The 13733-nt window shown below is 40.5% G+C and overlaps 1 protein-coding gene across 1 annotated transcript in view; it reads right to left on the bottom strand.

Annotated features, from left to right (window-relative positions):
• LRRC20 (leucine rich repeat containing 20) overlaps positions 1-7254 on the bottom strand; it is a 295143-nt gene extending 287889 nt beyond the window's left edge. The window contains exon 1 of the mRNA XM_089686201.1: positions 7100-7254. The gene's annotated coding sequence lies outside the window, so the exon portion shown is untranslated. The remainder of the gene's footprint in view (positions 1-7099) is intronic.
• Between the last annotated feature and the right edge of the window lie 6479 nt (positions 7255-13733).

The raw sequence follows: 13733 nt of genomic DNA, 5'->3' as shown, positions 1-13733 counted from the left end.
TGTCTGCTGATATCTGCATGAGCCACTTTTGAAAAGCTTTCCTGACACCAAGAGAAATAAAGGTGATGGTGGAGGGACCTCCTGCACACAGCCTGTGATTGACAGAATCAGCTCTCTTCATGTGTAAAGAGGGATGTGTCCCTTTCCTCCAAACAGCTCTCAGAGCTCCCTACTTTCTGAAAACTCAGACAAGCTGTATAAATTCTGCATTTTGAATGGATGTAGAGAAAACTGCAGATAAACAGGTACAACTTACGTAAGAGGATTTGTTTCATCTCTGTGTTTCAGCTGAGGCCAGTCACTTCACTGGGTATGTGTAAAGGTTTACAACCACCATAAATGTAGTGATCATATACAGTAGTGTTACCCAACCTTTTTTTCACTCAAGGCACCTTTTAAAATAAGGCACAATATCGAGGCACCCATTACAAAATGTAAAAAAACTAAACAGTTTTACAGAACACAGCAACATAATGTAATGACTAAGCTTGTGTTCGTGTGAAACACATTTACTGTTTCTCTGTCCAGTCTTGGACCTGTGATGTTCTTATTACACGGTTTGTGAAGATTCCAATAAAGGATTTTATTCTGCTACATCATTGCTAGTGGGGCCAACCTTTGTTTCTCTTCAAACTGATCTTTCATCTGATGCTGTAAAAACTGAGAGGAGAATTCAATAAAGCATTTGTGACTATTTTCTGACAGTAGTTTTCTTTGGAACAACTTGCGCCTAATTCAGGCAAGCAATTGTGCCAGTTTCAGTAACATTACCAACATGTGCTCCAAATCCTGGCAGTTTTAATTACTGCCACTTGAAGCACCCATCGCTATGGCAGCCACAGATTCATAAGGAATTAGCACCAGCCTTCGGATTAGGACACTGGTGGTAATTAAGACCAGCTCTGAGCTGATGTAAGCTGGCACGCCAGTGCTCAGGGTGGGGCATGTCTGTGCTGGGAACTGATCAGAACTGTGACAGCTTCTCACAGACTGCTCTATACCAAGCCCCATTCATTGTCAGCTGGGAGATTCCTCAGTCCAAAGATGACTGCAAACCAAGGGGGTCAGGATACTGGTGATGTCATTACCCAAATATGGCAATGCCCATATTTGGGAAATTACTTGAGTCGCAGGCGCTGCAGACCTGAAGGGGAACTAGAAGCCCACGGACACAGCATCTGTTGGCTGTGCAGAGCTTTTAGGAACTGAAAGAGTATTTCCCCATCAGATCCACTTTGCTTTTAAAGGACAATGGATGGGATTTAAAGTGATATTTTATATAGAAAAAAAAGCACATTTATATGTTTTAGAGCATGATTTTTGTCAGTGACAATAGAAGCTCTTGTGTAGGCAGACAGACATTCCTACCACTGAAGTCAATGGATGCCATATCATGTATGCATGACCCCCGGTTCACATATATGCAGCCGTGCGGGCCGCATTTTGCACAGGCACAAGAGCCCATTCATTTGAATGGACTCCCGTGCCGGTGACACACCGAGAAGAAGTCCCTGCACTTCTTTTGAAAACGCAGCCCACACAGGAACGTCGGTTCCCAGTACGGTTGTGTTTTCCAGTGCGGGCAGCGTGCCATTAGAACTAATGGCACCCGCCCATGGGTCCGCATCTCTGTGTGATGGTGGTGCGGCTGCATGGATTTTCGTGCGGATCCACAACGGCACCACCTGCACAGATGTGAACTTAGGGTTAGTACAGCCTTGACGCTCTTAGACACATGCTACATAGCAAAGCTGCAAGTACAACTTGTGTCCAAAGTGCCAGAATTAGAGCAGCAACGGAAAAAGGCAACAAAAACACACAAGGTTCATATTGTTTGTTAAATCTGCACTTCACCAGCAAGCCTCCATAGGATAAACCTGCCTTTTGAAAGCTAGTAGGTCTGCTCAAATGGACTTTACTGGTGGGCTTTACTTTGATTGTCATTACTTAAAACCAGCTAGAGAAGCACAAAAGGAAAAAAGTCTGTGACTGCATTTTCAATTATTTACATGGTCATTCCCTTGTCAGAGAGATACATAAGAGCATAGAAAGGCTGAACAATAGAAAGTTACAAAAAAGTTCTATAGTACACATTTTATAATGACCTGTGTGTTTTTCCTGTAGTTATACAAGACTGAAAACTTAATTATACACTTCCACTTCAATATTCAAATTACAAAAATATTAATGAGTGCTAAACAAGCTTTACCAGTTCTTCATATGCGATCATACCATGCGACAAGTGATTACTACAGCTCTGTACTTATTAGGCTCCATGAACACTGGGTGTTTTAATAACGCTGGTAAAGTCAGCTGTGTAAAGTCACAATAAAAACGTGAGTTTTTGCATTAGGGTTTAGTCGCATTTTTATTCTTTTTGCTCAAAAAAGTCCAAAAATGCTGGTTTGCTGCAGTTTAACGAGTTTTTCAGAGTTAGTTTGTTTTTACAACTGAAAAACTTCAGACAAAAAACGTCCCAGCCAAAAGACGCTGATTACAGTCTATGTGTGCATGGACACATAGAATAACATGCTGGGGAGTTTACTGGCTGTAAAAAAAAATTGCCAGCTGTAAAAACATCCAGTGTGCATGAGGACTCATAAGGGAGTATAATAATAATGTATTTATTCTTACACAATAACAACTTTGGTTTCGACCAGCCTCAATACAGAGTCTGAATAATTTATTATATAGAATGACTGAAAGTAGATTCCTAAGCACATGCATCCTCACTGCCATGGTTGTTCCATAAATACATAAGTAAGTACACTAAGGGCTAGTTCACACCAGAGGCAGTCCAGTGCGTTTCTATTCTGCATCAGAAACACGTGGACAGTGTTTAACATGGATTTCAATGGCCCTGGTTCACACCAGTGCATTGTGTTTCAATGCAGTAAACAAAAGTAGAATATTGCATTTTTTCTGTATGGACCACATCTGGAAAGTGGCCAAATGCATACAAAACCACTGATACGCACATGTCCTTAACGGAGATGGGAAAAAAAGGAGGAAAAAAAAAAACACTGTAATGCATCAAAAACGTGCATGAAGAAACGCAGCCAGAAAGCAGAAGTTCTGGTGTGAACTGGACCTAAGGGCTTATTTACTAAGGGGCATAAGCAGTTTCACCAAACATTCACTGGTGATGAATCCATCGCTGTAATTTAAACATGCATCTGGAAGATTCACCTGCAGCAAATATTTGGTGCATGTCACATTCACATAAACCCCTAAGCACTTGCTCACACCATATCCGTTGATCAATGCAACGCCTATCATCCCAATGCAGTATTAAAGTGATACTAAAGATTCACTTTAAGGGAAAAAAAAAAAGTAATTCTTACCTGCTCTGTGTAATGGTTTTACAAAGAGCAGCTCTAATCTTCTCAGGACTCCCGCTGGTGCTCCTGGCCCCTCTTCCCTGTCCCCCACTGAATGCCCCCAGAGCAAGTTGCTCTGGGGACACTCTTGTGTGCTCACTCCAAAGCCGTCTTTGTCTGTTTATGAGACACACAGAGTACGGCACAGCCCCACTCCCTCCTCAATGGCTGTGATTGACCAAAGAAGGAGCAATTGACTGCGTCTCAGCCAAGAAGGAGAGAGAGATCCAGGAGAGCTGAGGCTCTTGTGCAACATTGCTGGATCGCAGTCAGGCTCAGGTAAGTATTGGGGGGCTGCACACTGAAGGTTTTACCTTCAAGTGTTACTATAGTACCCAGGACCCTACATTCACTATATCAGTTATCCCACAATACACACAACATGGAAATGCAATTACCAAATACCTTTTCTCATCAGCAATTAGAGCAGTCTTGAGACTTCAGCAGAGCACTGGTTAAAGCTTGTAGAAGGAGTTTTCTTTCTGCTCTAGGAGGATGTGAAACCTCTGACCCTCTGTCTGGACAGTGCTGAATGGCACTGTGCTGATCACATGCACATCCCAAGAAAAAAAAAACGCTCTAGCAATACACACCAAACTGAGCATGTTCCTGTATCAGGTGGTCATTTCAACAAGAGAAGGGGCAGAGAAAAAAAGGATCAAACAGCCTTTTTACACTCTGCAGAGGATTAACCCCTTAGGTTCCATGCTTTACTGTATATGCAGACTGATTTTACTATTATGGGTTTAGTAACAATTTCATGCATAGAATGCATGAATGACTGAATGCATGCAAGTAACAAAAACTTGTAATTTAGTGTGTGTGTGTATATATATATATACACACACACACACACACACACACACACACACACACACACATACACATACAGTGGGGATCCAAAGTTTGGGCACCCCAGCTACAAATTTGTATAAATGTGCATAAAGAAGCCAAGGAAAGATGGAAAAATCTCCAAAAGGCATCAAATTACAGATTAGACATTCTTATAATATGTCAACAAAAGTTAGATTTTATTTCCATCATTTACACTTTCAAAATAACAGAAAACAAAAAAATGGCGTCTGCAAAAGTTTGGGCACCCTGCAGAGTTAATATCTTGTACTGCCCCCTTTGGCAAGTATCACAGCTTGTAAACGCTTTTTGTAGCCAGCCAAGAGTCTTTCAATTCTTGTTTGAGGTATCTTTGCCCATTCTTCCTTACAAAAGTCTTCCAGTTCTTTGAGATTTCTGGGCTGTCTGTCACGCACTGCTCTTTTAAGGTCTATCCATAGATTTTCAATTATGTTGAGGTCAGGAGATTGTGAAGACCATGGCAAAACCTTCAGTTTACGCCTCTTGATGTAATCCCCCGTGGATTTCGAGGTGTGTTTAGGATCATTATCCATTTGTAGAAGCCATCCTCTCTTTAACTTCAGCTTTTTCACAGATGGGATCAAGTTACCATCCAAAATTTGCTGAAATTTTATTGAATCCATTTTTCCTTCTACTCGTGAGATGTTCCCTGTGCCACTAGCTGCAACACAACCCCAAAGCATGATTGATCCAACCCCATGCTTAACAGTTGGACAGAGGTTCTTTTCATGAAATTCTGTGCCCCTTCTTCTCCAAACGTACCTTTGCTCATTCCGGCCAAAAAGTTCAATTTTAACCTCACAGAACTTGTTTCCAAAATGCATCAGGCTTGTCTATATGTTCATTTGCAAAGTTCAAACGATGATTTTTGTGTTGAGGACGTAGAAGAGGTTTTCTTCTGATGACTCTTCCATGAAGACCATATTTGTACAAGTATCTCTTTATAGTGGAATAGTGTACCACAACTCCAGTGTCTGCCAGATCTTTCTGGAGGGATCGTGCAGTCAAACGTGGGTTTTCAATTGTTTTTCTCACAATCCTGCGAGCTGTTCTGTCTGATATTTTTCTTGGTCTTCCAGATGTTGCTTTAACTTCCACTGTTCCTGATGACTGCCATTTCTTAATTACATTCCGAACAGAGGATATTGACATCTGAAAACGCTTTGCTATCTTCTTATAGCCTTCTCCAGCTTTGTGACGTCAACTATTTTCAGTTTCAGTTTTCTAGACAACTGCTTAGAAGAACCCATGGTGCTGATTGTTGGGGCAAGGTCAGATGAGTCTGGGCATTTAAAACCTTTGAGATTGACATAACCTGGTCTTCCCAGACGATGATTGAGAACAATCCATGACATTGGCAGGTCTCAGCTTTGCAAAGGGGGCAGTGCATGCTATAAATTCTGCAGGGTGCCCAAACTTTTGCAGACGCCATTTTTTTGTTTTCTGTTATTTTGAAAGTGTAAATGATGGAAATAAAATCTAACTTTTGTTGACATATTATAAGAATGTCTAATCTGTAATTTGATGCCTTTTGGAGATTTTTCTTTCCTTGGCTTCTTTATGCACATTAATACAAATTTGTAGCTGGGGTGCCCAAACTTTTGATCCCCACTGTATATATATATATATACACACACACACCTCGGTTTATGTATTTAATGCGTTCTCTGGGACATTTCAGAGTGCGAACAATTTGTAAAACCGAAACGCGGTTTCCCATAGAAATGCATTGAAAAACAATTAATCCGTTCCGGAGGTCAGTAAGAAGTAAAAAAAAAAAAAAAAGTCTTTTATCTGTTCAAAACGCTTTAAAAAGTGCACTCTAAAGGCATAAATGCTGTACAGGGACATGATTTAAAATTTCCAGAATGGCTCCAAAACTCAATGCAAAAACTGCTCCAACACCTCCACACTCGATGCCACGTGCTACTCACAGAGTCCAGCATGTGCAGGGGCGGCGTATAAACCTCCCAGGCACAATTCATCCTGGGGAAACTTGCTTTGTATTGCAAAAAAAATTTGTAAATGCATTGAAAACCAATTAATCCATTCTGGAGGTCAGAAAAAAGTTTTTAAAAAGTCTTATCTGTTCAAAACTCTTTATAAAGTGCACTTTAAAGGCACTGGGCCGATGCTATAAACCTCCCAGGCACAATTCATCCTCGGGAAACTTGCTTCGTAGTGCAAAAAAAAAAAAAATTTGTAAACCGAGGCATTATTTTCAATGGATTTTCATTTGTAAACTGAAAATTACATTATCCGAGTATGTACATATAACCGCCTATATATATATATATATATATATATATATAGTGGTGCTATATAAATCCTGTATAATAATAATGTCAATACATAATTAAAAAAAAATTAAATATGAAGAAGCTTGAAATGGTTCACAATGAAAAAAAAACCTCTTGTAAAAATGCAGTGCAATGTGCAATAAAACTTGGCACGACAGGTTGAAGAACACGCTTTAGCGGCCATGCGTTTTCTGTGCGTTGTGGGGTGAACGAACCCTAAACGTGCAATACTACAGCACTAATGTAGCTAATAAAGTGAAGTCAAATAGAGAGAATTATACCTTACATTTGGTGGGATTTTTAAGGCAACCTTAGAATATATATAAAACAAACAACTACATTCATCTAATAAATGTGTTATCACTGAACTGGTCAGGAAACTTTCACTTTCTTCATTCAGTCCTATCACGTGCTTCATTATTTAGCAGAGGCAAAGCCATCCCCCCATGAATAAATAAATACATGCACAATGAGTCTCCTGTTCCCAGTTCTTGCTGCTCCTTCTCCCTCCTCCTAATGTCCCGTGTGTGACTCTCATGCACTTACCGGCTTCTCTCTCAGCAAGCACACCGTGACTGAGCGCTCTTCTACACCGAACAGACAGGAACAGCTGTGCATCACCAGGTGCCGCTGCCCTCAACCAATCAGCGGCGGAATCTCCAGAGGCGGACCTAATTGGGAACAACAACACTGAGGCCTAGCTGCTCGTGTATGTGGGGTGGAGCCGGGGGCTCGCCTCAGGAAGACGACAGGTGGCTGGTCCCCGGGTCGGCATTCTCATGAATATTATCGTCCTCTTTTTGCACATATCGGTTGTTTCTTTGATGTTCCATCTATTCAGCACAGCTGCCTTCTTTATTTGACTTACAAGGCCATGCGCAGGCATTTTTTGCGGAGCATAGCTCCCGACTATTGCTGGTCTGGGGCCCTCATATATTCCTCTATTTGGCCACATGTATTGACCTAAAAAGGCTCTGTTCACACTATTGCAGTTGCTCTGCAGCTGCATTTGCTTGGGCGCAGCAGACTATCCTATGGAAAATGCAAGGAAAAGGGTCCCTGAACCTTTCCTAAAATTGCAGCTGCAGGGAAGACAGGTTGTGCTAAATATCTTCCAGCATGGGAAAAACAAGTAGGCTTCCAGTAAGAATTAATGGTACCTCCATTCATTTCCCATGCTGGTAAATGCATAGCACTAAGGTTTCCCTGCGACTGAGTACAGACATTTTCAGGTGTATGTGCCCTTTAGCGTAAAAATTGTGGCGTTTTCCAGCGCCCAGGGGGCTACAGGTGGCATGCACAGCGGGCCATATAAGTGATTTGTACATGTTTGTACTCGTGTAAATGTTGATGCACTTTTGCATGGGCATTAACACACACATGCTTGTATGAGGTCTTTCCCAAACATGCAACTGTTATGTATTATCAATACATAACTGCAATAGCCATAATCTAAAAAGTGAGCATGCATGCATACATGGTCACCCCAAACACACATGTAACTCATGTACCATATATATTATGCAAATGGATGCTATTAAAAGCATAAAATCCAATCTTTAATATTCGTATAATTAATAAGCTAAAATAAAATACTCAATAATATCTAAACCCACTAAACTTGTATCCCATTAAACACCTATTTAATACATGAATGAATAATACCCACTCATGCAGTATACCCATACATTTATAATTACCTCACAGTTCATTATTAAAATATTAAGATACTTTTAGCCACGGAGGATAAGTGTGCTGACACCAACACAGAAATCATCACTTTCATCACTCTGCATGAATATTTGTTGTTTGAGCACTATTTGGAGGATTTATGAACTTTAATTTTAAGTGGAATATATTTTTGAAATCCTACATCTGCGTTAACTTGGTCACATTTTTTCACTGGTCACTTGAAGTGTGGTTTATTTATTCATGAGGGGTTGATTTATATTCAATGATACACGTATTGATTGGTTAAGGCACAGGTTCTGAAACTCTTATCAGGACCTCAGGTCACAAAGGAGTTGAACACTCTTATTGTAGCACTGTATTTATATAATTTTTATATAGAATTTTGTATCACCTTTTTTAGTTTTATATGTTGATTATATGATATGAGGTTGGTTTAATTTAGCGCTGCACTATTAATAAGTACGTTTATGACAGACACAGCACATGCTTAAATATTTGTTTCTGAAAAGGTGTTATACTTTTTCTTCTAAAGCCCCATAAACAGAGCAGTCAAAAAAGGTGGTGTTCTACCACCATGCCTCATGCACACTATGGAGTTGATTTACTAAAGGCTAATAGGCTCCACAGGGATTTTTCCTTAGCCTATTAAATGTAGTGAAAATTCACTTTGAAAAGAAAACTCAATCACATGCAAGAAAAATAAAACCGTATTTTTGTTTTGAAATAATTGAATGATGAAAGTCAGCAGAGCTTTACCTCATTCACAAAGACAATTCCCTTGCACATTGAGCAGGCATTTAGTAAATCAACCTTTTTGTCTCTCAAGATATTAACAATGAATGTCCGTGTATAGTGTGCACATGTTGAGCAGAGTGCTTGCTATACTTTCTGCTCTGGTTCTCAATGTGAATTGGAGTATTTGATTGCTTTGCTACTGGAGTACTTGCTAATTAAAGCAGAATTCCGGAATAACCTTAACAAATCTTAAAATGCTCTCTCTCCTCCTCCCCTAGCACTGGGTAAGAAAGATGCATATACCTAATTATTTGTCATGCTGCTCTGGTCCAGTCACATGATCTGGCTCAGCCAGCACTGCTGCAGGGGAGAGGAGGAAGCAGACAATGGATGGGTCATTGAAGCCTAAGGGTAATGTCACTGCTCCAGGCTATACCAGCTGCTGTCAAGCGCTCTCTCCTCTCCCCTGTACCCAGCTGCTGGCTAACACAAGAAACACGTGACCAGAGCAGCATGAAAATAGGTAATTATATGCATCTTTCTTACACAGGTCAGCATGCATAGGTTTTAGGAGGAGGAAGGAGGTACTTTTATGTTTAGTTAGGGCTATCCCAGAATTTTACTTAAAGGCCTCTTTCTGCACACAGTAGTAGCTCAACCCCATTCACTTGAATTGGTTGCGTTTGGCAGGCACAACAGGGGGTATCATTTTTGCAACAGCCACGAAGCAAAGCATTGGCTGTCAGGGCCACCCACTAAGTGAATTTTGTCCAGTTCACTAGTAACTGGCTGAACTTTGTAAAGTTTATAGCCAATTTAACTGATAGGGATCATTTTCTTATGCAGGCCATAAACGGGTCGTTTATCGGCCGAATTTTCATCTGCACGAAAAATCGGCCGATATTCTCACCGTTAGCGGGGCCAGCCCGTCGTCCATTTTTCGCAGATCTTCTCGTTTAGTTTTATCGGTCATGCTGGAAAATCTGCGAAAACTGCTGTTTTTCGCGGACATGGGTGGCAGCATTGGCAATGGGGCTGACTGATTTTTCGTTTATCGGCCGAAAATTTGGCCTGCCTTAACAAAACTGGTTTGCATTTCATCCTCTATAGCAACCCATAGCTGACAGAATGTTGTCCATCTACTTGAAAGATCCTGCCCTACCACACCCCCTCATTGTCTCCTTACAGTGGAAGATTGTCCTTGATAAATAGACTGCATATTTTCTCGAGGTGTCATAGGGCCGTGCAATTTTGTAGTAGGAGTTGTCATAGAGAATTAATTGAAAGCAAACAATGACGTGTTTTCCATAAATCTTTCAAGACAGACTCAAGGTCCTTTCCTACTAATTATAATGTTGCTGTAAAATCAACTCTTCATTTTACTTTAACCCTTAAACTGCCAGGCCCTGGTCTCCATTTTTCACCGCAGGTGGTCAGACAATTTTTGCAATTTTGCACTATTTTTAATTTTTCCGTATAACTATCAGGGTTTGTAAAAGCCCCCCCAAACCATACATTTTCTGAAAGCACAGGATAGATAGAGTAAAAACACAAATTTTGAACTTGCCATGATAGTTGTATAAATGTTTTTCAACATTTTTCAATAAAAATACACTAAATAGAACATAAGCATACAATGTTATTGAGTTGATAAATAAACATTTGTACATTTTAAATTGCACCATTTTGCAAAAATCGCAGGCTGCTTTCACGCTTGGTGTGGTAATGCATGATCCACAGTGCTGCTGTACCATGTGTTACAGTGACATTCATTTTCAATGGCACCCCCAATACACCTTGCCAGCGCAACTAAAGTATGCTACAATGCACAGATAAAATCCATCTGTGCATTGAGGCATTCTGTGTAGAAAAGGATTCATGTCTGGCTGTGAGTTATTTCAAGTAGAACTAAAGGCAACATTTTTTTCTTCATTTTGGATAGAGTAAGGGAGGGTTATACCCTCCGTCAGCTTCTTTTTTGCCATCTGTGTCCCATTGGAAAGATTTATTTTACTTATCCCAAAGCCAAAACAGGAAGTGAGAGGAAATCAGTCTCTTTGTCCCCTGCTGCCTCACAGTCTCTTACACTGAACACAAAAGTACTCAGTACTGAGCTCTTCTATGTTCATTCAGAAACTAAAAGAGATTAGAAAACATGAGAGGCATGTTTACCAATCTTCCCACTCCTGAACAGAATTGGTGGAAATATACAATATAACAAATATTAGCTTAATTAAGCCAAATTGTGCATAAAATCCTATAGCTACAGAAAACTGATGTCTCCCTATACCTCACTTGCTTCTGTTTAGCACAACTTAATGTTCCTCCGTGATACACAGTACCCACTAGGTTTAGGTGGTGGGTAAAAAAAAAAAGCCTAAATATTCCAAGACTTACAGATTAAAAACTTTGTTGGCTCTACTGTTAAGCTGTTCTCTTCCTTACCCTCCTTCCCTCCTGATTCCTCAGCTTGGGGTATAATTTCTATGATAATTCTCTGTTAGAAGGACAGACTCCCCCCCCCAATCCGTTTCCACATGTGGAACGCTGGGAGAAAAATCTTGGAGGCGTTCTAGAGCAGAAAAATTGGACGCAATTTTGGAAAAAACAATGCTCATTTCTCAATTATTGCATTGCCAATTGAATCTAATTATAGTTTACTCATGCACTGGTATATGATCCCACAAAATTTGTAGAAATATATTTCAGCTCTTTCTGACCATTGCTTTACCATCGGTTCACACGATTGTGGGCCGTGCAGTCTGGGTTTCAGCACAAATATGGTGCATGTACCTCAAAAATGCGCCCGCATGGAAACTGCATGGTGCTTTTGACCATGCGGTTTCTCTGCAGTTCCCGCACCCCCAATTGTGCTGCAGGCTGAGATGCATGGGGGTGCCGCTCAGAATGAATGGCAGTCCCACGCGTCTCTTAAGGAGAGCGCGATTTGGTTGCAAGTGTGGGAATAGATGCCAAAACAGGATGTGAGAGATAATCCCTGCAAATTTAGGGAATTCTTTGGGAACCCCCAGGTCACCAGAACTAGTATCCTTATTGGAAAATTTCCCCTCTGTTACTTTTCTGGGGACAACCCAGCATTTATTTTTTTCTTTCACTTCGATAATGGTAAACAGGACAAATACAGAGGTTGAATCGCCTTAACAGGGGCACAGACTGCAATAAAAACGCATCTCCACTCTGTCCAAAGCTAAAAAGTTTTGCCTTTAGTTTTGAGGTGCATGCCTCAATATGGCCCTGCTGCTGGAGGAATAGTCTGCAACAGCCAGAGCATTGCATTCATGATTTTATACCCACAGATCCAGAGGAAGGCAAATCACTTTTTTTTTCTTTTTTATCTTTGGGTAGAAAACGGAGGACATAACTGGAAGTGAGAATAAATCTTTCTAAAATAATGGGAATTCCTGTCTTACACCCCGGTCACATCAGGTGCAACTTGGCATGCGATTTACATGCCATGCGGCTTGCAACTCGTATGCCAAGTCGCACCCTATTGTCCGCTGTTAGAGCGGTCATATCGGTGTAGTTCCAAGTTGGAGCCGCACAGATTTCTAAAGTAGTGCATGCACTACTTTTGGTGCGATTTGCATAGACATCTGTGTCAGATGTCTTGCAAATCGCACATCAAATCGGCAAGTCACCCGACTTTGAAATCGTCTTTGATGTGACCTGGGTGTTAAATGCTTTTCACTTGAACATTTATCATTATTGGAAATTTTGCGCTGCTTCATTGAACAGAACTATATTGAAGTGTCACTCATGACACTGTGGAACTGTGCAGGTCACAAAGGCACTGCAATAAATAATTACATTACGTGCGGAACAAGAAATGAAGGACCTAATAGAATATGCCCTCAACATGGCATTAGATTGAAAAGTGGTAACTTTCCTACAGCCCTAACGTATTAAAATAACAAATGTTACATTTTTTACAATGATAAAAACCTTTCGTATCCTGAAAAAAAGTACTTGATGGGGATCTAAAATATTGGGAGCCAATTTTTGTCTCAAGGAAGGGACACCTCTGAAAAGAACCTGTGGTCAGTCTGGAAGTAAGGGACTAAGAATATGATCAGTTTTTAAAACTGCCCAATGTCTCTTAAAAATATTCCTAATGGAATGATGTTGAGTAGAAAAATGGGTAACCATAGAAAAAAGTCTTGAATAGCCATCACTGAATTGCAATTTGTATTCCTCTCCATTAGTAATGTATCTATATCTATAGTTTATACTTGGTAAATGGTGTCATTTAAGGATGTTTCACTGTATCCCTTCTCTAAAAATTGAGACTTAAGGATTCCCACTTGAGAAATAAATTATAGATAGAAATGTATTACTAATGGAGAGGAATATTATCAAGGTCTGATAAACTCTACATTGTGAAGACCCAAATCACTTCACTGCATAACAATGCACATGCCATGTATTGTGGTATGCTGCATTTCCAAAAAAGGGTCATGTATGTGTTTTCAATTGTTGTGGTGTTCGAGCAGCCTGTTCATAATGAATGGGCTGCCTTTAGGTAACACATCTTAAAGTGATATTAAAGGCATATCACAAAAGAAAAAATGTTATACTTTCCTGCTTTGTGCAGTGGTTTTGCACAGAGCAGCTCCCATCCTCTTCTTAGGTCCTCCGCTGGCACTCTTAGCCCCTTCCTCCTGGCAAGTGCCTCCAGAGAAAGCAGCTTGCTCTGGGGGCATCGAAGCAGGCTCGTCCATTCTATTTACACACA

The sequence above is a fragment of the Staurois parvus genome, unplaced genomic scaffold (genome assembly GCF_062004578.1).
Source record: "Staurois parvus isolate SC_StPar_1 unplaced genomic scaffold, SC_StPar_1.0 ptg000393l, whole genome shotgun sequence".
NCBI classification, from domain to species: Eukaryota; Metazoa; Chordata; class Amphibia; order Anura; family Ranidae; genus Staurois; species Staurois parvus.
This window is presented reverse-complemented; position numbering and strand designations above follow the sequence as displayed.